This window comes from Phoca vitulina, unplaced genomic scaffold (assembly GCF_004348235.1).
Source record: "Phoca vitulina isolate PV1807 unplaced genomic scaffold, GSC_HSeal_1.0 scaffold13, whole genome shotgun sequence".
In the NCBI taxonomy this organism is placed as follows: Eukaryota; Metazoa; Chordata; class Mammalia; order Carnivora; family Phocidae; genus Phoca; species Phoca vitulina.
The window spans coordinates 9,380,554-9,406,283 of NW_022589716.1; the positions used below are offsets into that span (position 1 = coordinate 9,380,554).

A 25,730-nucleotide genomic window follows, 5' to 3' on the forward strand; every position below is an offset into this window, starting at 1 on the left:
TTTCCAGGGCCAGCCCTAAAAGTGATCCTTCAATACCATGTAACCTGGGAGCAGAGTTACAGGCCGCTTATCTACTCTCGAGGATAGTCATCTGGGGTTCTCACTACACACCATGCTGCCCTTGAGTTCTGGTTCTTCTGCCCAGAATTCTCCTTCCCCGAGCCTTCACATGCATCTCTCTGGCATTCTCGGCATTCAGGTTTCAGCTTACCTCATCACGGCCTTATTCAATTCCTCCCCTCTCCTGACTTCCTCTCCTGCACAGGTCTCCGTTTTATGTTCTTTTCAGCACTCATTAGCATATGAAATCGTTTTGTACTGCTTGTCTCTCCTGTTTAGAAGGTAAACTACTTCTGGGCAGAGACATGTTTTCTCTTGTTCAGTACTGTGCTCCCCAAGGCCTAGGTCAGCGTCTGAAATACAGTTTGGGGACAATAAATGTTTGCTGAATGAACATCCGCATGGAACAGGATTTTATTAACACTCTACTGATGAGAACCCTCCAAGCTCATTTTTAAGCATAGTTCTTCACTTTAGCACGTGGTCATAGGAGTGGACTCTGGACCTAGATGTTCTGTACTCAAACCCCAACCTTCTTCTTACTTCTCAGCTTCAGTTTTTCCAACTTTGAAGGAATGCTAATTGTATATACCTCACAATGTCAATGTAAGGATTAAATGAGTTAGTACCTGTAAAATGCTTACAGTTATGCTTAGCATATCTTATTACTATTCCCTAGCATCCATCACAGTGCCTGGTACTCAGTAAAGAATTGCCAAACATGGCATTTTATGGTATAGCAATTTTGACAGGTTTTCATTAGACATTGGGGTGGATTTCTTTAAAAAGCCTCCTAGATGGGGCACCTGGGTGTCTCAGTCAGTTAAACATCTGCCTACAGCTCAGGTCATGATCCCAGGGGCCTGGGATTGAGTCCCTGCTTCTCCCTCTCCCTCTGCTCTCCTGCTCCCCTGTTCCTCCTCTTCACTCACTCTCTAACTCAAATAAATAAATAAAATATTTTAAAAAATAGAAAAAATAAAAAGGCTCCTAGAGATTATAATCTAGTATGAGGGAAGTAGTGTATAAGAAGAAAGTCCAAAAAACATCCCAAGAATAAGATGGCTATTGAAGAAAGAAATACAATTATCTGCTACTTTGGAACCTGGTTCAGAGTGATCATGGCTTCTGGGATCTTTGGCATCCAGAAGTGGGGATGGGATGGAAGTTTGGCTGGAGGAAGAAGGATTAAGCTGGCTTCTATGGAAAGAGGAGGTGGTGAAACAGGGGAAAGGAAGGGGGTGTTTTTTCCAGGTGTGAGTTCACAGTGATGGAGAAGGCCTAATTCTAGCTTCTGGTTGATTAGCAAGTTGTTGGTGAATTTTGTCTAATTCTAACAGGAAGATCCCAGATCTTTAAACCTCACTTGAATGTAGGGCCATCAATAGGCAGGTATGCATGTCACTCACTCTAGGGACTCCCTCTAATAGAACCCATTTTCCTACAGGTGAATTGGGGATACCATGATCCCCAAAGGTGGTTTGTGAGGGTATAACATCATTCAAGTAGTCAGGGAAGCTCCTGGAAGGCAAGGAAACAGTGATGTCACAGAAGGGCAATGGCATCTTGGGAGGAAGGAATAGAAGGGGCTTCCATCACCAAGGGAGCAAGTCCTGGCCCTTGTTGCTCCAACCTCATTAACAAAGGAAGAAGGTAAGCGTGGGTGTCTTTGATGGTTGTGCATTTGGTCTTTTAGGGGGGAGATAAACAATAAGATTCCTTTTTCAAGCCTCTGCTCAGCTTCACTGGTCTTTTTCTTCTCCCTTTGGTCATCTTTAGGGTTCTTATCTAAACCCGAGAGCTAGAGAGAGAGAGAGAGCATGAGCGGGGGGGGGGGGGGGGGGCAAAGGGAGAAGGAGAGGCAGACTCTCCGCTGAGCAGGGAGCCGGATGTGGGGCTTGATCCCAGGACCCTGGGATTGTGACCTGAGCCCAAGGCAGACGCTTAACCGACTGAGCCACTCAGGTGCCCCACCTTGAGACTAAATCTGCTTTATGTGTCACACAGGGAGTCCAAACTAAGCGGCCAATTGGGAAAATTTAAGACCTGGAGCAAGGAGACGTCAGAATGTTGACCTGACCTCAGGATGCTGAGAGAAGTGAATGAGCTTTTGAGGGATCCTTTGTCCTTTAAGAGTATAGGATGAAGTCCTCTTACTTGAGGGAGCAGAGAGCCTCCCGAGGCTTTGAGTGAGCTGCTTTCTAACCCATGAGCCTGCTGTTTCCAGATAGTTATCAAAATTCCTTCAGACAGGCAGAGCCCTTTTCCTTACTCCCAGGGGATAATCTAAAAGGAAATATATATGTATATGTGTGTGACACAGTGACAAAATTTTATTCAGGTGCAAGTGACTGATACCAGAGCCTTTCTGGAAAGTCCCTTCAGACAAGAGAGAAGGGTATCAAGGCAAAATTTTCCTAGTCTTAGTAGCCACAGGACTGAGAATGGGACATTTGAGAACATGTGAAAGCTATAATACTTTTTGGAGCACCTCGGCAGATCTAAATTTCCCTCAATAGTTTGGAACACACACTTGTATTTTTATAACCTAATTTGTTCTGAAAATAACTATGTCTGATATCTAGAGGTGTGAAGGCCCAGAAGAAAAGGGAAGTAGGGAAGAGGAAAAAAAATTTTTTTATCCTCTTGATTTTATGAAGAAAACAAAACAAACCTTCCAAAAAAAAAAAAAAAAAAGATCTGTTTTTAGAATTTTTTCATCATCTTGCCAACGTTCCCTTCCTTGGAGAAGGAAGAGGAGGAGGAGGAGGAGAACCTGGGTCTGAGGAGGTGGATGGAGGAGGAGGAGGAGGGGGAGGAGGAGGAAGAAGAGGAGGAGGAGGGGGAGGAGGAGGAAGAAGAGGAGGAGGAGGGGGGGAGGAGTAGGAGGAGGAAGAAAAGGAGTGGGGGGGAAACCTGGCTGTAGTGCAGAGAGCTGACACAATACACTCTTCTCATTAACTAGAGCCCATATGGCAGCAATTCCCAACTCCCAACGCCCCGTGTCAGTGATTAAGAAAGCCCTTTCTTGACCCTGCTTTTCTTTCAGGGAATTCTGAAGATTGCTTCAGTCAACAGGAAAGGGACAGGAGGTGGGGGTGGAGGGGGGAAAACCGAGAGTTACATGGTGCGCATCAATTTCAAGGGTCCTTGAGCGCTGTGCACAACCTCTGTATGAGATGGTAGTAATAGCAGCAATCATCATTGACAGAATCACCAATGATCGGGCCCCAATGTTGAACCCCATATCTCCGTGCCAGGCACTTGCATCATCTCATTCAATCCTAACAAGCCTCCCCTAAGTGAGGAATGAGGAGGCACCCAGGTTCAACTGAAGCCCTTAGCAGCCAGCATGCCTCTCTGGTGGCTGGCGGGATGCAAACCCATTCTGCCGGACCCACCCCGGAACCGTTCCCAGGTGGATTCAGGCCTGGGATTTTCGTGCCGTATTCACTCCTGAAACGGTCATCTGTAGCATAGATGGCTCTATCCAGGAACGAATCATGGTCCACCCGGCGCTGGGGAAGAAGGGCCTCCGGGCGGCTCTCAGCGGAACTTTACTGTCGGCGGCGCGTGTTCCCGTCCGGGCGGCCGGGCGCGCGGGCCGGGAGGGGGACGCATTCTGGCGCGGACCGCGAGCGGAGCCTGCGAGCGCCGCCGCCGGAGAAGACCGACGCTCGGCCAGAGCCAGCCCGCGGCGCCCGGGCCTGGCCGGCCGCTTCCCGCCTCAGCCGCCACCTCCGCCCCCGCCGCCGCAGACGCCGCCGAGGCAGGAGAAGCGGGACGCGCAGCCACTTGGCCCTGTCCGGCCCCGCGCGGCCGGGAGCCGCGGCGCCGGAGGTGAGTGCCGGTGCCGGCCCCCGGCTCCCGGCTCGGGCCGCCGGGACCCGCAACAATGGGGGCCGAGTGGGGACGCGGCCCGGACCTATGGCGCTCAGCGGCCTGGGGCAGCAAGCCGGTCCCAGCGGTCCGGGCCTTGGGGCGCTGGATCCCCACTGGGAAACTCCAGTGGCCGGAGCCTTGGAGGGGGTCTTGGCCTCGACCCTGGGCCTCGGTGGCTTATATTTTGTTATCTTCGTAGCCAGAAAAGGGAGTCATAGGGGCACGGAGACTTAACTCCAGTGGTGTACGCTCTTGACGCTTGATGCGGACGCCCTGAAGGGTGACCATAGTGGGGTGGGTGTGGGGGGGCTTACGTTTGGAATTCTAGGGGCCTCAGTGTGCCTGGTCCCTAAGGCGCATCGCTTATGTGTCTTCTCCCAACCCCCCGCCTCCCGAGATCTGTGAACTTGGCGGATTGGGGTCTGGCTGGGGAGAAGAGGCACTAAGAGTTTAGCTTCTCTGGGGTAACCAGTGATTAGTTCCTGGAAAGGCAGGAGCTCAGCTGGGCACAGGGGAATTGAGCAAAGAGCTGGATTCTCCGGGGCCCGGATGCATCCTGGCGGTGAGGGGTTCTTGGGCAGGAAACTGAGTGTCACAAGAGTGCCACGGTGGGTAGTGTTGGCTACCTTGGCGTTAGGGTGAGGCCGGAGTTGTGATTTGGGGAGTGTAGAGGAGTGTTGGTAGGCTGCCGAGTTTGGTAGGCTGCTTTATGTGGGCCATGGTGGTAGCAGCCTGGGGGATGAACAAGAGAACTTCGCAGAGTGGGCTTCGCGATAGAGAATGACCTCTTCCTGCGGGGGAGTGGGTGACTCAGATCTGTTAGAATTCCTGCGCTTGTTAGTGGATGTGGCTGACTATATCAGTGCCTGGGCACCAAGGTGGACGGGGCTGGGAAAGGGCTTTTGGGGGCTGAAGGAGTTTGTTCCTGAGTAGAAGATAGTGTGAAATCATTCCTTCTCACTCCGAATCAGAATGGTAGCTGTCATTGACAATATTTTAAGCAAAGAATTTGTTTGTATTTGGATCCAAAGCTTTCTTCTCTTCATTTTTTTTTTCCTCCTGTTTTTGACTTGTGACTCATAATTTCTTTTCAGCACTGTGGCTATTGTTTGTAATGCTAGACAAACTTAGACACTGTAATATATGTAAATTCTAGGGGGTTTCAGTCCAATTCTTATAAATCTAAATTAAGAGCCTGTTTTCACTAACTTGTGTGTCATTGTTCAATGTGTGCAACTCTAGAGGGGGATGTGAAGACCCTAACAGTTTATGTTGTTAAATGTTCTTCATATCCCCAAATCCATGAAACTTCATTTTCTCCTACTGCCATGAAGTCATTATGTTGAATCTGTTAAATCTTAGGGACTGCCATTTAAGCCCTCACAGGACATTATCTTCACTAGAAGTGTTATCCACCTTCAACGAGTTTGGTCTGTACACTGTGTCTTGTCTGTGTTATTCAAAGGCAGTGTGCAAACTCCCAACTCTGAAGCCTGCAGCTCTGCAGCAGAGCCCTGTATGTAGCATTCAGACAAAAGTTGGTGTGTTGTCTGTGGATGAGGTATCGAACTCTAGATGAAAAAAAACAAAAACAAAAACAAAAAACCAGTATCAGAATCATTGTACCTTCTGAGTTTATTTAGAGTGTTAAGATGTGCTGGAGTCTACTATAAATTTTCAGATGAAATGTGAGGTAATTCTGACTATCTATAATTGTGCTTTAGTTATGGGGATTGGTTCCCCCCCCCTTAATCTATAAAAAATCATGTATTTCCCTTCAATTCTTTCTCTTTCTTTTAAATTTTTCTATTTTAAATCATTAATTCTTCCATAAACCAATATCTGTTGAATTATGCCAGATACTGTGTTGGGCATTTCCACAGTGGTGATATTTTTGACATTTTAGTAGTAGTTCTTAGTTCAGAAGTGGCTATAGGTCTGTGAAGGAAGAAGTGATTCAGGTATATCAAGCTTTTAATCAGTAAAGCTGTTGAATAAAGTTTTTATACAGTATTAATTTTGACTAGTGACAATTGATTATCTTCATATATTTCCGTGAAAAAGGTTAGCTATACTGTGGTCACGTTAGTATGGGATTGTTTTTGCATCATTTCATTTAAATACACCTGTTAACTTTAAGTATTTCTGTAGACAAACCACAGGTAACATTTTGTTTCTGTGTGTCTGGATGAACAGTGATTTATAAATACTGTATATGTGCTTGGGTTCCCCAGGAAGCCGTCACACTTTCCTTTCCACTGTGGTTTGGGAGCATGAAGGCGTTGCTTACCCCCTTTGTCTGGTTCACTGTATGTAGGCTGGGAGTGTCTGCTGATCACTCGGAGTGCTGTCCCCTAGAACAGGAGGAATAAGATTGAGGTAAGGCTCAGTCTATTTGAAATTGCTTGCCTCTTGATATTCACTGCATAAAATATAATGTAAATTATATTTGAAAAATTTTTTAAATTGTTAATCTCCATTCTGATCTAGTAGAATGAAATTCTGTCTTTTGCTCTCTGTGTTTATATTTTGGCCAAAAATAAATGAAGAAATTTAAAATCAAGGCATTCACACAATAAATTCTTTGAAATACCTTTCATTTTCTATCTAAAATATTCACTTGATCAAAGAAAATAAAAACTAGTTTACATATGTTGTTTTGAAAACAAAGTGATTGCTGAAAGAGATGTTTTTGATTAACTCTTAGTCAAATGGATCGACTTCAGAAACTCTTGAAAAGAAGGCTTAGAATATTTGCTTTCTTTAGGAAAATTCTGAGATGCCTAGTACAATAGGAAGGGCATGACTTTCGAGTCACCCCACCTCTATCTTTTGCTTGCTTTTTGATCTGGGCAAGCTGTTAACCTCTCTGAGCCTTGTTTTTTATTTTATTTATTTTTTTCATCTGTAAAATGGGGTTAATATAACCTTCTCTGCAGATTGTATTGAGGACTGGAGATGAGGTGTAGTGCTTTGTGAGTGGTCAGTGCTTGCTATTAGTAGTAGTATGTTGCTGTTAATAGTTGTTAGTGTAGTTAGAAGTAGTAATGGGGGCGCTACGCTCAGTAGTAGTAGGAGTAGGAGTATAGCTGGGTGCTGTGCATGGATGAGAGGGGCTCAGTTTCTTTGGTGAGGAAGGCAGCCTGCTCTCTCCACCTGTTTGCACTTTGGACAGGTGAGAGAATTGTCGAAGTAGTCTTTATCTAGTACTGGTGGGCAGGAGTCCACACTATAAAGTCCAAGGTCATTTCTGGCACTGGTAGGTTTTTTCCTGGCAGTTTCTATGGAGAAGCCGGGAGGTAACTGTTTGGCATGTCCTTGTTTTGAGAACTGTAAGCATTCCCATTGACAGAGTGCTAGAGTATGCCAGGCAGCATGATGTTCTGTGCAGGCCATGGTCGGGATGTTTCTCTAGCTTTAGTCTTATCAGAGACCTGGTTTTGTCTTTTTGCTAGGAAGACTCCAGATGCTGGAGAGATTTGTCATCTCTCTCTAATTTGGGCTATTTTGATAGAATATAGCACTCTGTTCAGAAATGTTTTTGATGAACAGAAGGTTCACAGCCTTTGTTACAGAATTGTTCAGTTTTATTTTTTCCTTGTGAGAGGAAAAAAAGTCAAGAGAAAAATAAGTATGAACCAGAAAGAAATGATTAGAAATAACTGGCCCTAAATCTCTTCCAGTCTTAGTCAAATCTCCCCTCCATTCCAGCTGGTCTTTAACTCCAGTTAAAAGTAAATAATATTCTTTTGACCTTAAAATACAGTGACCATCTAGATCCTGGTATATCTCTATTTCAACATCTCACAAGGACCTTTATGACCCAGCCTCTTCTGTGTCTGCCTTTCTAGTCCCTCCTCTGCCACAATTCCTCTGGCACTTGAGGCTCTAGTTATAGGTAACTCCTTGAGGGTCCCAGCATGCTCAGGCTATTCCTTCTGCTAATTTTCCTCCCCATTCTAGTGATTTTCTGACTCCTAGGCTTGCATTTACTAGGAATTAAGACACCACCATCTCTTAAAAGATTCTTTGATTCTTTCTAGATTAAGCTGAATGCCTCTCTTTTGTGTGGCCATTGCAGTCTGTCCAAGCATCTTTCATAATTTCACTGTACTCTTAACTTTTGATATATTTGTGTGTTTTCCATGCTAGGTTGTGACCTACTTGAGAGCAGAACCTGGTCTTGTTTATTCTTATATCCTAATACCTAATCATCTCTGGCACAGAGTAGCTACTTAGTAAATGTTTGTTGAATGAACAAGTGAATGATCTCTGATATGAAGTGACAGGAAGTCATTCCTTGTGGAGTTGGTGGTGTGATGAGAGTTCTGATTTTATGGCTGCCTCTGGTCCTGGCTGAAACAGTGCTTCTGCCTTTGTACTTCCAGGTTGCTAAAAGCAGTATTTTGCTTGAAAATGTGTTGCTTAATTCCGTATGTTCATGGTTTCAGGCTGGGGGGCTATTACTTGCTTTCTGTGGGTCTTGCAAAAGTTTGCTTTGGAAGAAATACAAGTTTTTCATTGGTATTATCTAGCTCTTACTTTGGCCATTTACTGCTGTGAGCACTTTGTCCTCATGTGTGAAGAAGAATGACTAGTCAGTTTGGGTCACAAGGTCTCTAGACAACTAGTGGCCAGCCTGGGAGTGGGTAATGGATTTAACACCAGGTGTTGTGACTTACTGGTGATGGACCTTTGGGAGTTGAGCTCACTATCACCATTTTCAGGATACAAGATTATTTGCCCAAATTTTATTCAGGAATTTGAACTCAGTGACTATGAAATTATCTGTACTAGTTCTTTGCTCAGCCTAATACTGTACTAACACTGAAACTGATGAATTAATTCTTCGTTAGGAGGCTGTTCTGAATTACTAACCTAGAAATTAAGGAATTGTGCCGATTCATTAAGTCACCCTCTTGGTTCTTCGTGGTAAAATAACTTGAGAGCGTACTATCTAAATTACTTTGATTTAATTCTCATGGTTGATCAGACCACATAGGAATCCCACTGAAGGCCAGGTGTGAGGAACCTTATTAAAACCTACATAATGCAGTTCTTTCATGCAGGTGACAAACATAGTAGACGGCAGAAAAGGAAAACATGAAAAGTAACTGTAGTTAGATTAAAGATAAAAATTGATATGAGATAAGGAAAACTGAAACAAAGTATAAGACATTAAATATGGCAGGCAACTGTGAAGTTGAAGGTATTTTGTGAGCAATGTTGAGTTTTTGAGAAGGAAATTGTGTTTTTTTTTTTACTTTTTATTGTTATGTTAATCACCATACATTACGTCATTAGTTTTTGATGTTTTGATAGCACCCAGTGCTCCATGCAGAATGTGCCCTCTTTAATACCCATCACCAGGCTAACCCATCCTCCCACCCTCCTCCCCTCTAGAACCCTCAGTTTGTTTTTCAGAGTCCATCGTCTCTCATGGTTTGTCTCCCCCTCCGATTTCCCCCCGAGAAGGAAATTGTTTTAATACAGGTTAGAAGCAATAAGAACAAGGATCATTTCAGCCGGCATAGATACATTGACGTTACTAGTGCCCACTTATGGTCTTATAACACCATTGATGAAAGTTGTACATAGGCGGAAATGAAAATGTTTGCTTTATGGAAGGCAGCTATGCTAACCACTATACCACCAACGCTAAAATGTTTGCTTTATTATAAGTATACCTTGCACACCTAACATATTATAGTTCATAAAACACTTTCGTATACATTTCGTTTACTTTACCCTCCCAACAACCCTGTGATGCAAGTAGCTCCATTTTACAGATGAGGAAGCAAACACAAAGAGGTGACGTGGCTTGCTTTCAAGTGCACAAAGCCAGTAAGAAGAAATTAGGACTTGATGCCAAGTTTTCTGATCCTAAGTTTAGGACCCCTTTTATGTCCTCATAGGATACTGTGAGGTCTTCAGTTTGGGGGGATAGTTACTCCTTATTCTAGGCTTCAGGCCAGTAAAAGGTACACACAAAGAAGGCAGTTCCACACGGGGAGTAGAGCATCTGCTCTGTTAACAGTAGCCCAGAAATTCTAAAGGGCTGGATGGGGGAGGAACCTAGAGGGAGCCCCACCCTCCTAACAGATCACTTAGTGCTCAAGAGAAAAACCCAGAACCAGGTGGTTTTTGCAATATTTGACACTAGTAGTGATCTTCCTCCTGATGTGATGATGTATAGAAATTGGACAAAAAAAAGAAGTTTGGGAAAGAATTCTTTAGGGGTGATTCTAACTTGAGCTCAGGCTCTTTGCCTTCATTGTGCTTTCTAGTTCCAGTGTCTCCCCCACACCATCTCTCCACCTTTCTCTTCCCCACTGTTTCACCCACCTCCATCTTAGCTTGGATGCCGGTTTGCCATGGCCCACAGTTTCAGTGCTGCCTTCCCTGGGTCTGAGAACCATTTACCTGCCTGACTTTGTCTGCTCTGCCAGTTGCCATCCCTAAACTTTCTCTTCTGGCTTCTTTTGCTAACCCTAGGCTGCTCAGTGTTTCTGGGGAGTCAGGAAAATGGGATGTCTGATTGACAGCAGTTGCCACTGCCTCACGTGAGTTGAGCTCTGTCTGCTCCTCATGGTGCTCCTGTGCTGCCTTCTCAGGGTCCCATTTCTTTCACCAACTGCTTGCATGTTTCCCAAGGCTCATTTTTTCTTTTTTAATTTTTTAAAGTAATCCCTGTACCCAACATGGGGCTCAAACCCATAACCCCGAGATTAAGAGTTGTAGCTCCAGGAGCTGAGCCGGCCAGGTGCCCCAAGGTTCATTTTTTCCGTAGGCCCTAGACCTGCCCTCTATCTTCCTCATTCTTGACCATGACCTTACTTTAAGGCTCCTGCTCCCTATTTTTTCCCATTACCTGTCTTTTTTTTTAAGATTTTATTTATTTATTTGACAAGAGAGAGACACGGCGAGAGAGGGAACACAAGCAGGGGAGTAGGAGAGGGAGAAGCAGGCTTCCCGCGGAGCAGGGAGCCCGATGCGGGGCTTGATCCCAGGACCCTGGGATCATGACCTGAGCCGAAGGCAGACGCTTAATGACTGAGCCACCCAGGCGCCCCTCCCCTTACCTTTCTATCATGACACTTTTTTTTTCTTTTTTTTTTTTAAGATTTATTTATTTATTTGAGAGAGAGAGAGAGAATGAGCAGGAGGGGCAGAGGGAGAGGGAGAGAGAATCCCAGGAAGACTCTGTGCTGATCCCACGACCCCGAGATCACGACCTGAGCTGAATTGAAACCAAGAGTCAGAGGCTTAACTGACTACGCCATCCAGGCGCCTCTCTATCATGACACTTTCATAGTTCAGAATCTCTTGCTTTTGGAAAGTCCTTGACTTTTTAACATTTTTCCCCATGATTTTACCAGTAATATATGAGCATAATAAAATTCAGGCATTTTTAAATAAGGAAAGGAACCTATAATCCATGTCCCAGTGTTAATCACCATTAAGATTTCAGTCTATTTCGGCTGGGGTGTTGATCTTGGGGTGGTAAGATAGAGCCCTGTGTGGGATGCAGAGTCTGCTTGAGACTCCCTCTTCCTCTCCCTCTGCCTGTCCCCTGAGCAGGTGTGCAGGTGCACTCTCTTTTTTTCAAATAAATAAATCTTAAAAAAAAAAAAAGAATTCGGTCTATATTTATCCATATTTTTTTCTACTGGGTATGCTAACGTGTGTATGGGTGCATGTTGTATGTGTGAGAAAAAGAGATAAAGTAATTGCTTTTTACAGAAGTGGGATTACAATATATCTACTCTTCTATAACTTTTTCATTTAATGCTTTTATCTTGGGCATTTTCCCATGTTTAATACCCAGATCTATAATATATTTTAATAGTTACGTAGTATTATATTGATTATTTGTATCAATTTTTCTAGTCCCCTGGTGATGGACATTTGTTTTTGTCTTTGCAGCTAACAAGCATCCTTGTATATGTGTATCTTTGTATACTTCTTTGTATACATTGTATACATCTTTCTGTACTTTGTATACTTCTTAGGATAAAATCCTACAAGTGGATTTTCTGTGTCAAAGGATATGCATGTTTAAAATTTTTCTAGATAATACCAAATAACTGAAAAGATTGTGTAGTTCTCCTTTAGCACTGAACATTATCAAATATTTTTAATCTTTACCAATTTGAAGCCTAATTTTGAACTAATTTTTTTGAAGCCTAGATAACATTTTCTTATTCAGGAGGATGAGCATCTTTTCATGTGTTTATTTTATATGTATTAATTGATTAATTAATTAATTAGTCAATTAGTGTCTCCTTTCTAGCATCTTCCTAACCTCCTCTCCTCTTTTGGTTTTTATCTATATGCAAGGTAGAACCATAGTAACTTTACTTAGCTCTGGGCCTCTCATGCCACCCTAGCCTTCTCCTTCCTATCCCTGTTTCTTATCTAAAATGCAATTTTACTGCCATTTCCTTACCACCTGTTTTATCTATGTCTCTTAATGCTTTGTGGTCTGGCTTCTAGTCTTATATTTCTCCTGCACACTATCTCTGAGGTGAATTCCTTATTGCCGGGACAGCAGTTTTTTTTCTTGATGTTTGCTCTCCCTTCTTTTGACCAACTCCCTACTCCCCACCATCTTTGCAGGGAGGGAAGCCACGCATGAGTGGACTTTTTATTATGGAAAATTTCAAACATATACAACAACAGGGAGTGTAGTATATGAACCCCATGTACCCATCACCCAGTTTTGACAATTATCAGTATTTCCCCAATTTTTTCTTTCAGTTGTCCTCCCCACTTTTTGGTGGTTGTTGGCATATTTCAAAGCTAAATCTCAGACATTGCACTGAGTGTATATCTCTTACTAATAAGAACATCCTATTTTTTTAAAGAATTTATTTATTTGATAGAAAGAGAGCGCACACGCATGAGCAGGGTGGAGGGGCAGAGTGAGAGGGAGAAGCAGACTCCTTGCTGAGCAGGGAGCCTGATGCGGGGCTCCATCCCAGGACCCTGAGATCATGACCTGAGCCGAAGGCAGACACTTAATCGACTGAGCCCCCCAGGTGCCCCAAGAACATTCTATTTTTAAACATCATTACCTTGCCATTTTCCACCCTAATAAAAATTAACAGTATTTCCTGAATAGTGAGGACTTGATTTTTAAAAAATTTTTAAAAGATTTTATTTACCAGAGAGCGAGAGCGAGAGCGAGAGAAAGCACAAGTGGGGGGTGGGGCAGAGGAAGAGGGAGAAGCAGACTCCCCACTGAGCCCGACGCGATGAGCCCAACCTAGGGCTCCATCCCTGGGCTCCCGGATCATGACCTGAACCAAACTCAGGCACTTAACCGACTGAGCCACCCAGGTGCCCCAGGACTTGATTTTTAATTCTGGCTCTGATACCTGCTGTTTAACTTGGGCAATTTATAAGCTTGTTTTCTCCTCTTGAATGGTAGTGAGGATAATCATAATTCCGTCTCATAGGATTGTTGTGAGATTATCTCATATACTCCCACATAAAGTGCTTAGCACAGTGCTTTACCTACGTGGGGCACAAACATTTTTTGTCTCACTCTGTCTTTATTCATCCATTCATTCATTCAGCAGATTATTTTTTGAGCATGTATGTTTTAGCTGAAGAGGAAATACTGACCTTGGCTTCTAGGATTCTACACTGTCTTGATTCGCTGCCTAACTCTCAGATGTGCCTTTGTAAAAGGCCTTCCTTGTCCCTCTGGATATGGATGTAACCCAAGTTTGTTGTTTTCCTCTTCTATTCCCTTTTAGCCTGGCTCTCAGAGACCTAGCACTTTCACTCCCACCACTTCAGGCTGTCCAGGTGACTCAGTTCTATAACTGTGGTTTCTTTACAAAGCAACAAACCTACATTTCATCCTGACTTTTGGACATTTCTGTCTGACCAAGGGGACGAGTGTAAAGTGTACTGAATTGAGTCTGCACACCGGGGCTGCAACTCCATCTCAGCCACTTTCATGGCTTGAGCAATTCAGTCACCTCTCTTGGTCTTGGTCAGAAGGACAGAAGGGCTGAATTAGAGTCTGAAGTCCTAGGCAGCTTTAAAGGCCTATCAGCTGTGAGAAAGTGGTTTTAGAAATGTCCTCAGCATAGATGGAACCATAGCCACCATTCTCCCCAAACAAGTTTCTGGCTTCCCCCACCTGGCCTCTCCTGGGAAATCCAGGCTTTACTCTGGCTCTTCCCTCTCCTTTGTCCTCAACATAGGGCTGGTTACCTCATGGCTAGATCTTCAGGTGATCTTGATTCCTGGCTCTTCCTGGAACACATTGTTGGCCCTTTTCAGCTTTACATCTGTATTCACATTTTGTCCTTTGGTCATATTCATGTTGTTTCCCCTGAACCTGTGTTCTGGCCATTGAAATTATGACCATCTTTGTAGGCTTAGTTCAGGTGACAGCTTCCTCCACACTGGAAGTGAGTCCTCCCTCTTTTGACTCTCATGACTGGCAGCATATCAGTGACATTTCACAGAATGCCTGTTTTCATATATTTGCAAAAGTTTTTTTTTTTTTTTCTTACCTTCTAGTTTGTAATCCCCTTTAATACAGGTACCACATTTACATTGTGTGTAATTTTGCATCATATAGTGTCTATCACAATTCGTTGTGCTGATAGTTTTGCAATAAATACCGATTGAATAAGTGAACTAAAGTGGACTTTGCTTCAAGGTAAGAACATTTACAGAAATGTTTTTAGGGCACCTGGGTGGTTCAGTTGGTTAAACGACTGCCTTCGGCTCAGGTCATGATCCCAGAGTCCTGGGATCAAGCCCCACATCGGGCTCCCTGCTCAGCGGAGAGTCTGCTTCTCCCTCTCCCCCTGCCTGCTGCTCTGCCTACTTGTGCACTCTCTCTCAGTGTATGTCAAATAAATAAATAAAATCTTAAAAAAAAAAAAAAATGTTTTTAAACCCGGGTGTTCAAAGGATGTGATAGTTACAGTCAAGAATGAAGAAGGCCTACCTTGTGAAATGGTATAAATGGTACTAATTTAGTACTAATTCCTTGATTCCAAAAATTCAAAGAATCCTCTGCTTTCCTGTCCTGTCTCAGAGTTGGGAGATTTTTCTGACTCTTGGATAATATGACTTAGCTTCCCCAAAGTGTCTCTGGTACCACTGTTGTCATTATGGCGTAGCTAAAGGTAATCAACAATTATTGAAAGCTAACTTACTATGTGCTAGGCAATGCACTAATTATTTTTTCACTTAATTTAAAAAATCTTATATGAGATATGCACTTTATTATTCTCATTTTATAAATGAAAGCTAGGTTTAGAGAAATTAAGTAACTTCTTCAGTGTCCTTTAGCTAGAAAGTGGCAATGCTGGGACTCTGACCCAGGCCATCTCATCTCAGAGCCCATATTCTTTTTTTTCAGAGCCCATATTCTTAATTGATTTACTGCTTTCCTGTCCAAAACACATTTACTGCCAGTTAGCTCTTTGATGTTTATTTTTTACTCATCCCTTATCAGATACCTTGTGTGAATTTATTTTTTCCTTCCCAAACCAGCTGTTCTTCTGTTCTTCCTGATTTTGGTGAAGAGATGCCATTGCTCTTGCAGTCATCCAGACTTTAAGCCTCAGAGTCCTATTTAATTCTTCCCTTTCCTTCCCATGCAGAAAATTCTGTTGAGTTTTCCTTGGTAGTGCCTTACCCCTCCTCCATTCTTTCTGGTTTCTTTGCCTTTCCCTTAACCCAAGCCCTTCAGGTCTAGTCCTGGATTGTGACAGCTGATTTTCCTTCCTCCATTCTCTCATCTTTGCAGTTCTGAAAGGATTGTCTTTCACCCATCTATCTCCACTTAAAAATCCTCCTGTGGTCCCTGTAGCTGGGATTTCTAAAAGCCAGTTTTCAAATAGTGTCATAAGCACCTGTGGGACTTTTTAAAGTGTGTAAAGTCTTCAGAATAACGCTATGAGATCAGTGCTATTATTTGCAGTTTAGAGATGAGAAAACGGAGGCTTAACCAGACTGAGTCACTTATACAAGATCACTATTGGTGGGAACTGGGGAACTATGTATTTTTAATAAGCTCATCAGATTCTGATGCCCTGAAAAATACCAGGTTTAGGAAACAAAAACCAGGCAGCCTTCAACTCCTTTTAGAATTCCTTCTCTAAATGTCTTTGTGGTTCCAGTGACCCTTCCATATGTGAAATTTCTGTAGCATTTGACTCTTGATTATGCCTATCTTACTGATGTCTTTCCTGAATAGCATACGCCCCTGGCTGGTTCTTCCTCTGCCTCTCCGACTTTCTCTGCAGACTACTATTCTCCACTCCCTGGTGATTTGGCCTGTTCTTGGCTACCCTTCCCCCTCTACACATACTCCCTGAGTCTCCTGCATATTTAGGGCTTCAGCTACCTGAGTATGGTAGGAACACCCAAATCTGTATCTCTGATCCCAGTTCATTTTCCAGCTGTTTCTGGCATTTTACTGTTTAACAACACTATTACCTACACCATTGTTCAAGCTGGAAACCTGGGCTACAGCAGAGCTTGGAGTTAGAAGTCTAAGTTAATATCAAATTCTAATACTCTCTAGCTGGGTATAATTGGGACAGGTCACTTAACCTCTCTAAACCTTAGATTTCTTCTTCGTGGAATGGGGATAACATTACTTTCCTTGTGGTATTGTGAAGATATTATGAGAGAATGTCAATAAAACATTTAACAATTTCATTAATATTTATGGAGCCCTTCCTATATACCAAGGACTGTGTTGGATGCTGGGGAGATAGTGGTGAGCAAGGCTGCCCTCATGGGGCTCCGGTTAGCTACTGAAGCCTTACTGGTTTTGTCTCCTCAGTCTCTAATGTTTCCACTTTTCTCCTTTCTCATTGCCCCTACTGTGGTTCAGGGTCTCACGACCTTTTGCCCAGTGTTACAGCAGCTTCCTACCTAATCTCCTTGCCTCCACGCTGCCACCAGAGTGTTCTTTTTCTTTTTCTTTTTTACTTATTTATTTTTTTAGGGAGAGAGAGCACACGTGTGCAAGCACAGGGTGGGGGGATAAGGGCAGAGAGGAGAGAGAATCTTAGGCAGGCTCCACATGGAGTCTGACTCGGGGCTTGATCTCACAACCCTGAGATCATGACCTGAGCTGAAATCAAGAGTCAGATAACCTAACTGACTGAGGCACCCAGGCGTTCCCAGAGCATTCTTTCTGGGAATTTAGATGATGCCACTTACCTTCGGTGGCTCTCTTTAGGGGCATATAGACTATGGGGAGGATTGCATGGAGATAGATATTGAGTCCACTTCTGAGCTCAGCAGAGAAGGGCTCAATAGTATAATGGTTATGTCTGCCAGAGATAGAAATAGGAAGGTGTTGCCAAGTGCCACATATTTGCCAATCCTTGTATAGGACAAAGTTCAGACTCCTTAGCAAGGTCTTCAGGACACTGTTGGATCAGGATCTGGCCTGTCTACTTCTCATCTCTTGCAATCTCCCCATTTACTCCCCAACCTGTAGTCCCATGGAACTGAATTTCTGCATGTGTCATTCCCTCTCCATGAATGACTTCATCCTTCTCTTCTTAAAGCTCTTTAATTTTTTTCTTTTTTTAAGATTTAGTTTTTGTGTGTTTGTTAGAGAGAGAGTGCGCATGCACAAGCAGGGGGAGCAGCAGGCAGAGGGAGAAGCAGACTCCCGCAAGGAGCCTGACGTGGGACTTAATCCCAGGGTCCTGGGATCATGACCCAAGCCGAAGGCAGACATTTAACTGACTGAGCCACCCAGGCTCTGTCCTTTAACATTCATATCTGTTGTTTGTTCTGGTAAGCCTTGCCCAGCCTTTCCAGGTAAAATTATTTCCTTCTCTGTCCTGTAGAACCTTAGTTTGTCCATCCGTCCGTCCGTCCGTCCTTTTTTTTTTTTTTTTTTTTTTTGAGAGAGGGATAGAGTATGTGCACACAGTGTGAGGGGAAGGGGCAGAGGAAGAGAGGGAGAGAGAATCTTAAGCAGGCTCCACACCCAGTGCAGAGCCTGATGAGGGACTCGATCTCACAACCCTGAGATCATGACCTGAGCTGAAAGAAACCAAGAGTTAGATGCTTAACTGACTGAGCCATCCAGGCGCCCCCCTCTTTAGTCTTCTGAAATATAATTCACATATCATAAATTTCACCATTTTTAAGTCTTTAATTCAGAGGCTTTTAGTACATTCACAAGGTTATACAACCATTACCACTATCTAATTCCAGGGCATTTCGTTGCTACAAAAAGAAACCCATATTTATTAAGTCATCACTCCCTACACTCCCTTCCCCCTATCTCCTGGTAACCACTAATCTACTTTTTGTTTCTATGGATTTACCTATTCTGGGCATATCAGATGAATGGAATCAGACAGTATGTGGCCTTCTGTGGCTGGCTTGTTTCACTTAGCATGATGTTTTCAAGGTTCATCCATGTTGTAGCATGTGTCAGGACTTCATTCCCTCTCAGTGCTGAGTAATATTCCATTCTGTGGATATGCTACATTTTGTTAATCCATTCATCAGTTGAACCTTAGTCATATGTTGTACTTGCCAGATTGCTCACAGTATATGCTTACATATCTGTGTCAATTGATGGGATGATCCCTGGAGGGCTCTAGTCATCACTCTGTGACAGGATTCTCTGTGTGTCTTCAGTGCTTATCAGTACTGGTCAATAGTAGATGTTTTTCTTTTTCTTTTTTTTTTTTTTTAAGATTTTATTTATTTATTTGACACTGAGAGAGACAGTGAGAGTGGGAACACAAACAGGAGGAGTGGGAGAGGGAGAAGCAGGCTTCCCGCCGAGCAGGGAGCCCAGTGTGGGGCTCCATCCCAGGACCCTGTGATCATGACCTAAGCCAAAGGCAGACACTTAACGACTGAGCCACCCAGGCTCCCCTATAGTAGACGTTCAATCGGTATTCAGTGATGAATTGTTTTATCTCCCTTTCCAGAAAACCTGACACTTTCTAGCTTTTCTGCGTTCCTCAGATCCAAGCTATGATTCCTGTGCAGAGAATGTCCTTTCCTTCCTTCCTCACTTGTCTAATTCTGCTGTGCTTCAGGGTTGTTTCAAGGTCTTCCTCCTCCAGAAAGCCTTCCAACAGCATTTAAACCTCAGATGCTGTTGCTTCCTTCTCTGAACTCTGGTGCATTTGGGGTCTCTATTATTCATTAGTCACTTAATAAATATAATCTTAACTTTGTCCTTAACTAGATTGACAGTAGGCCCACCAACACTGATTCCTTTTTTGCACTCCCAATAAAAAGCTACTCTAATTATGTAATGGAATTACATCTAACATTTTACCTTAAATTGAGCTATTCTTTGCAAAAGGAAGAAAAAAGAGCAAGAAATAATGACTTAAATAGTGAGGTAATTTCTACTCACCATTTTACTCAGTGAATGAGTACCCACAGGCAGTGTATGCAGGCAGTGTTGTTACAGTTAATATGACAAAATCTATACATTTAAAGAATTCTTGACCATTGGCAGAAGAGAAATTGTTTAGGTGGTGTAGTGATGAGTTGGTAAGTATTCTACCAAAAGAGAAGGAGAAGGAAGAGAAGGAGAAGGAAGGAGAAGAGGGAGAATAATAATAATGGGGAGCCATAGAGAATTGTTGATGTAAAAATATTTGTTGGAAATGACAAGGAATAGGATGAATAAGGAAGCCTGTAAGCTGGAATCTTCATAAAATTACTGGACTGGTCCAAGCAGCAAAACACATGAGGGTTTAATTTCTGAATACTATAACCTTTTGGAATTCAGTGTATAGATCTACAGGAATACGTCCATGAAACTATCTATAGTGTATTTATGTGGGCAATTGGAAAGGCTTTTCAAGGGTGACTTTATTGATGTCTTTCGCTTTAGGCTTTCATGGGAGCCCTAGCTAAGATGAGGCCCCTGTAGTAGGTACCCAGTGAATTTTTGTTGGCAATATGAGAGTGTGGTCACTGGCTGTGGACATGAATAGGGACAGTCACAGTCTGAAAAATATGATGCTACTAAGGATGGGGATGAGACCAGGGAGGATCTGTTCGCTGATTGCTTGGCTTTACAGAGAGAGAATACATGTATAAAGACGAAATGTTGATTTTACAGTTATATATATTTTATTTGTTTTGTTTTTTATTTTTATTTATTTTTTATTAACATATAATGTATTATTTGTTTTAGGGGTACAGGTCTGTGATTCATCAGTCTTACACAATTCACAGCACTCACCATAGCACATACCCTCCCCAATGTCCCTCACCCAGCCATCCCATCCCTCCCACCCCCCTCCACTCCAGCAACCCTCAGTTTGTTTCCTGATTTTACAGTTACAAAGTCATATCTATTATAGGACAAAAGAATAACAAAGAAAACTTTTTTGGTAAAACTACCATCCAAAGATAAAAACGGTTAAACTTCTGGTGCATTTCTTTCATGTGTGTGTGTGTTTCCTGTGCATATATAAGTACTTGCATGAGTGTTATTTTTTAAATGGGGATTTAAATATTAATAAGCTTTTTTGGTGCTTTTTATACAAAATTATATTGTAAAAATGGTCTTGAAACTCTTCCCCTGAAATTTGCTCTCTATGTTCTCAGACTCTTCTTCTAAAGGTTAGAAGCCTCTTTGACAGAGCCATCTGTTTTAAATATTGGTAGATTTATTTGTTCATGAACCTTACCAGGTCTGTCTTGCAAGCTCTGGTTAGGACAAGTTGGAATTTACCCGATTGACCCAACCAGTGCTCTCAGCCCAAATTCCTCCATCAGAGAGACCTGTGACCTGGTCTCATCTGTCAGATGTCCCCTGCTAGACTTGTTTTTCATCTATTGACACTAGAGTGGGTATTTCAGATTAAATGTTTTTAAAAACATTTTAGAGATGCTTAGAGGAAGTCTTGACTTTTTTCTTTTTTTTTTTAAGATTAAAATTAAATCAAAACCATGTGCTATGGCAGCGTCTTACAATTCCACGTCAAGGGCATTTTGGCTAGTTTTTCTCCCTTGAAGACTCACTTCTCATACTGTTATTCCATAAGTGAAAGTAGCAAAGAATGCCTTTGTGAGGTATAAAATCAATGCATTACTTATGAGAAATCATATCTGTGAAACAGTAGCAGCATCAATAAAATAGCCTATTGAAGTTGAAACTGTTATTCTTTCACATTTAATATGTTTAAATTTTGTATCAGCTGATAGTCTTCCTTTCCCAGGTTGTCTCTCAAGCTATCTAGCTTCTCATAAAGAATCTTGAATCTTCATGTGGGTAGAACATTTGGTTCTTACTACTTACATAAATCTTATTTCTAGCTTAAAGGGAGAATATCTCTGTCCTGGATATTTTTCATCTAGTAACTTCAGTGTCTTACACTTGGTAACTTTTGCCTCACCTGATGGCTGCAGATCTGAACTAATACATTCCAGAGCCCTGTTTGGTTCCCTTCTTCAGTGAGTGGGCCTTTTGGTGTGGGTTATTCTCACTGTTCCATGTTCTTCTCTCCCGTACTGTTTTATTCACTCATTGTTTGTAGACTTGGTTTATCCAGTTTTGTCTGGATGGAAATGCCTATTTTCTGGGCTTGGGGCCAATTTTTTACTTAACTTTTGGGTAAAACTGTACAGTATCCCAGCTGCTGTCTGAAGAGATGAGCTCTCCAAAAGCAGTTTTATTTGTTTAGAAACCAAATAGCACATATTATGGTGGAAGATGTTACACACATATTGGAAAGAAAAACAGGCTCTCCCTAAGTGGAACATGGGTTGACTGTATGAGAACCAACATAGTGCTGTATACTGGGCAGTCTCACCTACTGGGGTTTTCAAATGGGCTGGAGCTGCAATAAGACTAGTGTTTTCAGGGGCACCTGAGTGGCCCAGTCAGTTAAGCGGCTGCCGTCAGCTTGGGTCATGGTCTCAGGGTCCTGGGATCGAGCCCCACATACTGCTCCCTGATCAGCCGGGAATCTGCTTCTCCCTCTGTCCTTCCCCCTGCTCATTTTCTCTCAAATAAATAAAATAAAATAAAGACTAGTGTTTTCATAAGAGACACTGTAAAATAAGTTTCACATCTATGTAGGATTTGTTTGTATTGTGCTAGGTTATTAAGTACTTACTATGTTGCTGGGTCATGTGCTGTGTGAACCCTTACTGCACCTGATGTGTAGATGTCATTACCCCAGATGAGGAGAAGGTAAATAATTTATTCCAGTTAACTGGTGCCTTTAACCTGGGTCTCTCTGACACCGCTCTGTGATATACCTACTGCCTCTTCAACATTGCTGATAGTAAAAGCTGGGATATGCATGACATCTGGTCTCTAGCCTGGGCTGATGTCTGAGGAGGAGGTGATAGCAGCAACCTAGGCACTGGTTAGGGATACCTGGAAGAGAAGCCACCTGTGTCTTTTACTCTTTCATTAAGACCTGAAGAACAGTACTCCATTAGCTGTTTATTTTACCTCCTGAATGGTTCTCAAGTCTGGCCTTTCCTCTGTCTTTTTAACTGGCTCTCTTTCTTGTTTTTTACTCCATCATCACATTTCTTCAGCAAATTTTTTCCCCAGGCCGTGTTTTGAACTTACAGTATGCTAAATACTGAGCTGAGTGAACCTCTACTGCTACTCAGTATTCTTTGTTGACTAGTACCCCAGGAGGCTGTATCCTGAAGTAATGGCTTTGGTTTCACACAGTGTTTGAGCTTTCCAAGTACTGGTTCTCAGTCATCGCTTCTGTTCATTCTTTGAAGCTTCATAGAACAGCCTGATCCCAGATCTCAGAGCCTCTTTATGTCAGGGTACAGAGAATGTGCATTTTATTTTATTTTTTATTATTTTAAAAATTTTTTATTTGAGAGTGAGGGAACACGTGTGTGCGTGCATGCACGTGTGTGCGCACACATGTGGGGAGGAGCAGAGGGAGAGAGTGGGACAAGAGTGCATATCCTGTTGGGGGGGTTGACTTCACGACCCCGAAATCATGACCTGAGCCAAAATCAAGACTCAGATGTTCAACCTACTGAGCCACCCAGGCGCCCCCAGAGAATGTGCATTTTTGTAAAAGAACCTCTTGGTTTATAAAGTCATGGTCTCCATGCCCCTCTTCCCCCAGTGTGTTTATCAAAAATCACAAGGGTCAGCAGTTAGAATGTAGTAATAGCATAGTATTTGCTTTATCGTTTTGCTTAGAAGGGGTTATTCCTTTTTTAAAAAAATTTATTTATTTGACAGAGAGAGATCACAAGTGGGGGCGGGCCCAGAGGGAGAGGAAGAAGCAGGCTCCCGGCCGAAAAGGGAGCCTGATGCAGGGCTCGATCCCAGGACCCTGGGATCATGACCTGAGCCGAAGGCAGATGCTTAACCGACTGAGCCACCCAGACACCCCGGGGTTATTCCTTCTTAACTCTTTTCTATGTGTAAGCATTTGGTAGTACATTTAGTGAGTTTTAACTGATTGTTAAGTCTGCAGATAATGAAAGTATTGACTTTCCCTGACACTGGAAAAGGCTCAGGTGTGGGAGGATTAGTTACTAGGTGGTAGACTATCGGCTTGTCCTCCACAGATCATAATCCCTTTCCTTTCTTTTTTTTTAAAGGTTTTTTTTTTTTTTATAAGATTATTTATTTATTTGACAGCGAGAGACACAGCGAGAGGGAACACAAGCAGGGGGAGTGGGAGAGGGAGAAGCAGGCTTCCTGCTGAGCAGGGAGCCCGACATGGGGCTCGATCCCAGGACCCTGGGACCATGACCTGAGCCGAAGGCAGGCGCTTAACGACTGAGCCACCCAGGCGCACCCCCTTTCCTTTCACTAATGTTCCTCTTAATTCCCTAAATATGCTGTGGCTATTTTCAGATCTTCCTTAAAAATCGATTACCTTTACCTGTGGCGGCTATGTTCGAAGAGCCCCAGTGGATGCCTGAAGCTGCAGATAGTACCAAACTCTATATGTACTGTGTTTTTTTCTTATACATACGTACGTATGATAAAGTTTAAATTTATTAATTAGGCACAGTAAGAGATTAACAATAAAAAAGAAAGAACAATTATCACAATATACTGTAATAAAAATTATGTGAATGTGGTCTCTTTTTCTCAAAATACCTTACTGTATTGTACTCACCCTTTGTGTAATGATGTGAGATGATAAAATGCCTGTGTGATGAGAGGCAGTGAGGTTAATGACATAGGCACTGCTGACGTAGTGTTGGGCTACTACTGACCTGATCATGTGTCAGAAGGAAGACCATCTGCAGATAAAGGAACGATCACTGTATTTCCTGTCAAGTTTAGAGGAAGCCTAGAGGCTTTTGGGAAGCAAAATTAAATAATTGACTCAGCTATTGATGTGTTTTTCAGGATTTTGAGTCAGCTGGCTCTAGAGTCGTTATTCTGGTGTTAATGTGTTATATAGATAACAGTCTTTTGAAGTGTTTGAAGCTGCTGCCAGGGCTTGGTAAGGACCCAGGAAATCTACAGGCAAGGAGTATCTTTTCCGAAGCAATGAAGGAATTTGTTTCTGCCTTACACAGGAAAACAAATGCCTACTGTGGGCCACATTTAGCAGATTATAGTAAACTTGGAGTCCTCCATATATGTAACTGAAGATGTGAGATTTGTTATCTAGGATGCTTAACCAAATGTAAACAGAGCAAGGAGTTAGAAATGGACTACATATGAGGTATAAGAGGTGCTCTTGGAGTCTTCCTTTCCTGGGTGCCTGGCTGGCTCAGTCGGTAGAGCATGAGCATGTGTCTCTTGATCTCAAGGTCTTGAGTTCAAGCCCCACTTTGGGCATGGAGCCTACTTAAAATAAAAATAAATAAAGGGGCGCCTGGGTGGCTCAGTTGGTTAAGCGTCTGCCTGTGGCTCAGGTCATGATCCCAGTGTCCTGGGAAGGAGCCCTGTGACGGGCTCCCTGCTCAGCAGGGAGCCTGAGTCTCTCTCCCCCTGCTCTTGCGCGCATGCTCTCTTTCTCCCTCTCAAATAAATAAAATCTTAAAAATAAACACGGAGTCTTCCTTTCTTTAACCCTCTAAAGAAGAGGGTAATTAATATTCTTAGGATTCAATACAGCATGTATATATGCTTCTTGTCTAAACCAGAGATAGCCTATTGAAGAAACTAGTCCAGATGTGATACTTTAATAGGGGAAAAAGAGTTAAAATGTGGCAGTTACAGCTGTGCAGGAGCCTGTAGTGCCTGTTATTTATATGTTTATAATAAGATGCTGTTAAGAAACCATTTTTCATTTGAGGATCATGTGTTTGATGCCTTTGTACAAATCCAAAGGGGAGAAGCTTTATTTCTTCCCATTTTGTTGATGATAGTGGAAGGTATGGGACCTCTGAAGGCAGTGTCTAGAGGTGAGAACAGAGAGGACTTTTCACTCCTTGTACACTACTCAGTCTAATTATCAGTCTCAGATGCTCTGGGAAGCCAACATAAGTTGCCAGGATTGTGCTTCAGGAATGTGTGTGAGTATTGAACTCTTCAGTCCTTCTGATTCTTTTCTAACTGAGATTAGGCCTTTTGTCTGTAGAGTTGCTTAACACCAGTACCCCTGGGCCCCAGTTGTTTTGTTTTTAAGGAAAGGAGGCTTTGAGGTAGTACCTTGGCAGGTGATTGTCCTTCCCCAAGAGTAGTTACCCCCCCCCACTCCCAACCTGACACTGTCTAGCACAGGCAGAGCAGGGCCTGCTGTCCTGTTTAATCAGCAAGTATGTTCTTCCTTCACAGTGTGTTTATGTCCATCAAATGTTGATTTTATTACTTAAAAAAAATCATTACA

At 42.8% G+C, this 25,730-nt stretch overlaps 1 protein-coding gene across 4 annotated transcripts in view; it reads left to right on the top strand.

Moving 5' to 3' along the window:
• Nucleotides 1-3,754: 3,754 nt before the first annotated feature.
• Nucleotides 3,755-25,730, top strand: part of RAD54L2 (RAD54 like 2) — a 107,641-nt gene continuing 85,665 nt past the window's right edge. Inside the window, exons 1-2 of one of the 4 annotated variants that reach the window (XM_032411376.1) lie at nt 3,755-3,900; nt 6,177-6,321. The gene's annotated coding sequence lies outside the window, so the exon portion shown is untranslated. Of the gene's footprint in view, nt 3,901-5,777; nt 6,322-25,730 lie in introns of those variants that run through there. The other 3 variants (XM_032411377.1, XM_032411378.1, XM_032411375.1) reach the window with 3 other exon arrangements.